At 46.1% G+C, this 3,970-nt stretch overlaps 1 pseudogene; it reads right to left on the bottom strand.

The window, feature by feature from the left end:
• Nucleotides 1-1,015: 1,015 nt before the first annotated feature.
• On the bottom strand, nucleotides 1,016-1,363 carry LOC144260615 (small nuclear ribonucleoprotein F pseudogene; annotated as a pseudogene).
• Between the last annotated feature and the right edge of the window lie 2,607 nt (nucleotides 1,364-3,970).

The raw sequence follows: 3,970 nt of genomic DNA, 5'->3' as shown, positions 1-3,970 counted from the left end.
TACTTTAACCACTGAGTGAGCACAGAAAGGCCTGGGGTGGCAAGCTGTAGCCTCAGCCCATGGCCCTGTGCCTGTCAGCAGCTCCTAGAGCTAGTTCATTAAACGGCATTGCAGAAGGAGAGAAGGAAGGCAGGTGACTTTCAAGGACTCATGAACCCATCTGCGTGGAAGCACATTTTCAGTGCATGTGTGGGGGAAGGATCCAGGGAAACATGCAGCTTCCTTTGCCCTCTGTCCTTCTCTCCTCTGCCTCCTCCCAAAGTCCTTTGGGGCCCAACCCCAGGTTAGAAGATGTGAGTTAGTGAAAAAATTCTACCTTAGAGTTTGAATTCACATGTGTTTTTGTTTTTGTTTTTTTTTTGGTAAAGGCTCCAGGTAAGGAGGTCTCTTTCCAATACATGACCTCACTGCCTGTGTGCTTGCCCACCTATTAGGGACTGGAACTTGTGAACCCTACTCACAAATGTAGTGCTGCAAGTGAGGGCTACTCATGGGGGCAAGGAGTTGCAGGTTTGGGCCCGAGGTGACTAGTTTTTCTAAACATGGGCATAATCACCAAATTAATATTTAATTTCCCATGGAAAAGCTTTACGTTCAGCCGCTCAGAGCATTTGAATAGATTAGTTAAGTTGAAGAGGGCACTTGCTTTCTTATTTGCATATTAATTTCTTTGCCTCTGCTCAGGTGGCATGAATTAATAGCTTTAGCAACCATGGCACAAAAGAATCAACTGGGGGTGAGAGAGTGGCTGGGGATGGGGAAGGCTGCTGCCTTACCAATAAAGCATGGAGTTTATTAGGAAAGGGATCAGATGTCAGACTACCTGAACTCAATGAGGTGTGTTAATGAATCCTGGTAAAGCAGTAACTGAAGAAAGGAAAGATGGGCAGGAATTCACAGATACTTAGAGCCAGCTCTTCAGTGATGGATCTTTACATATAGCTCCACTGTTTTTTTGGTTTTTGGTTTTTTTTTTTGGTGAAAACTGATCTTTATTTTCCAGAAATATATAAACTTATTCTCTCATTTCTCCATCTTCTTCTTCTACTCCTCTGATGTACAGGACAATGTTACATCTTATCAGAACTTCACCAAGGTGTCCTGACAATGCAGCATCTATGTATTCTTCTGTGTTTGCAAGCTGCATGTTCATGTAGCCATCGACAGACACCAGGTAGCCCTTGTACTCCATCCCCCACTTCAGCTTCACCATCACTGGCTTCCCTGTCAGCCCGTTCAGGAGGGGCTTGGGGTTCAGGGGCAAGCTCATGGTAATGCGGCCTGGCACAAGGCAGCGGTAAAAACAAAAATTACTCGCAGGGCCGCACGTGCACCCGCTGGAGTCTAAGAGAAAGGCAGGAAGTGACGCCCACGCCTCCACTGGTTGCAAGACAGTTACACCTGTCCACACCAGCTGAGGATTTGACCTTCAGGGTGTGATTTTTCAGAGGTGCTGAGCACCTGCAGCTCCCACGGGAGTTGAGGGAACTCCATGCTCGTGAAAAATCAGGCCCACACTGTTCCTTTAGGACTTAATCCCACAGACTCTTACCTCAGCCATGTAATCCCCTGGATTTTGCTGGGATTGGGCATGGGAGAAATTGTTATTGGAGTAAGGGGCTGCAGGATTGGGCCCTTGAGGAGCAGGTGTCTCCTGGCTGTGGCTAGGATGTTGATCTGGGCAGCCTTGAGCAGTGAGGATGGCAGATCTTAGCCAGAGGAACAGCAGAGCACAGTATGTGGTTACGCTTCTGGTACACTGCATCTTGCCATGTTAAATCAAAGCCTTTGGTCAGCCAGTTGTGAGTTAACCGTGTGTGACATGAGCTATCAAGACAAGGGATTTCTTTTAAAGTCACTTAGAAATAGTCCCCTCCACCCCAGTGTGTTCATGGTTTTTGCTTCCTAAATCTTGATCAAGGGCAGGCCGTTCCCCATTCTGTTAAATGAGTCCGTTTCATGTGGCTTTTCAAATTACTCTTTTGTGTCTTAATAGCATAGTTCCCTGCCGCAAACAGGTCAGCGGGGGTTGTCTGCTATACAAATACACATTTTTCAGTCTTCACGCCTTCACCCTGGGAAGCAACAGTCTCATCTGAAAAGAAGTGGTTGAATAGCTGCCATAAAGAGCTTAATTTGATTTGTCCAGGAATAGTTTTATCAACTCTGAATTATACTCCCATTCTAAACCTACATTATTTATCTTAAGTTTGCAAAGTAACTAATCACGTGCATTTATCATAATTAACATAGAGCCTAATTCTAAAGAAATAGTGGGCCTGATTCTCAGTTACTAAGTTTCTGTGACAGGGGTAGGGACAATGCCAGGGTGCAAAGCTGGCCAATTTTGTGTTCCCCCTGAGGTGACCAGATGTCCCGATATTTAGTTATTTGTCCCGTGTCCCGACCAATGTATAGTCAGGATGCCATTTGTCCCAATATTTTGCTTCGGCAGCACTCCGGATTTTTTTTTTTTTGCTTGGGGAGGCAAAAAACCTAGAGCCAGCCCTGGTGGGGGGCGGGGGAGGGGGATGAGCCTGTGGCTGCCCCCCAGGCGTCCCGATATTTTGTTCTTGTCATCTGGGGCTTGCCCGTCCTCTGGTGCAAGTTAGAGTGGCCTGAGGACATGCTTTGAGGCCGCTCAATTTATGCTTTGCTTTCCAGGCGCACCCCTTCCTCCCACATGGACCCTGGAAAGCAGAGAATAGCACGGAATGCCCCTAGTACACCTACAATGAGGGTTTGGAGCAGGGGCACTGTCTTATGCCAGCTCTATATCTGCCAGCGAAACCCTCTGCACAGGGGTGTGTTCTCAGGGGAGGATTTCTGTCCCCTTTCAGGTCTCTACACCCCACCGGCAGTGTAACTGTGACTCAGGCCCATTCCACGACCATATGGTCACACATATTCCAGATCTGCACATCCAGGCTGAGTGCAAAAGGCCAGGAATCCTGGCTATGCTGTTGGTAGTCAGTGAAGAGGAAATTTGGGTTAGCAAGTAAAGGGAAGGGAAGGGAAGGGGGGAAGAAACCTAACTTTGCATTTACAAGACGTGGGGCTGCTCTGAGAAAGGAAATTAGCAGCTGTAGAAACATACCTGGGCTGAATAAGTCTCTTGCATGTTGTATGGTGTATAATAGAGCCTTCTTGTCCAATTCACCTTTGGCAGAAAAGATTTGATATACTGCAATTCTGGTTATTTGCCCTAACACCATTACTATTACAGAAACAATCAGAGTAGATTGAGGATAAATCAAAACAATTTCCTCTTCAGCATTTCTACCATCACTTGCACGGAGCATGAAGAGCTCCCGTGGTGCGGACATAACATTCAGACATTTGTATTTGAATTCCAGTAAAGCTACATCCCTTAAGTTCATCGCCGCTCATTGGAGTTGGTAGGTTTTGGATGTCCAAACTATGCAACCTAAAACCTCCCTGACTGCGTGTTTGCTTTTGAGCAATCTTTACCCCATTCTCTGGTAGGTGATAGGAACACAGTTTCCCTTTATAAAATAAATTTAAAACTCTAGTAAAGCGAGAATTAGGCTCCCGGTTTAAAGCATGTGCTTTCATCCATCCCTATTCAGAAACCACTTACGTCTGTGCTTCAGTTCCATCAGCTTTAATGAAACTTAAATGTGCTTAAGTACTTTACTGTATAGGGGTTGTCAAGGTTCCTTCCCCACTCTGAACTCTAGGGTACAGATGTGGGGACCTGCATGAAAAACCCCCTAGGTAGTATATTTAGAGGGGTGTGTGTGTGTGTCTTATTAACTCTGTTTTCCCCTGGAGCTCCAGGAAGAAATCACAGTCAGCTTCACCCTATCTGAGATTTCAGGGGCGTGTCATAAATATAAAGGGAAGGGTAAACACCTTTAAAATCCCTCCTGGTCAGAGGAGAAACCCTTTCACCTGTAAAGGGTTAAGAAGCTAGGATAACCTCGCTGGCACCTGACCAAAATGACCA

The sequence above is a fragment of the Eretmochelys imbricata genome, chromosome 2 (assembly GCF_965152235.1).
Source record: "Eretmochelys imbricata isolate rEreImb1 chromosome 2, rEreImb1.hap1, whole genome shotgun sequence".
NCBI classification, from domain to species: Eukaryota; Metazoa; Chordata; order Testudines; family Cheloniidae; genus Eretmochelys; species Eretmochelys imbricata.
The sequence above is the reverse complement of the archived record's forward strand: the minus strand, read 5'-3'. Positions and strand labels throughout refer to the sequence as shown.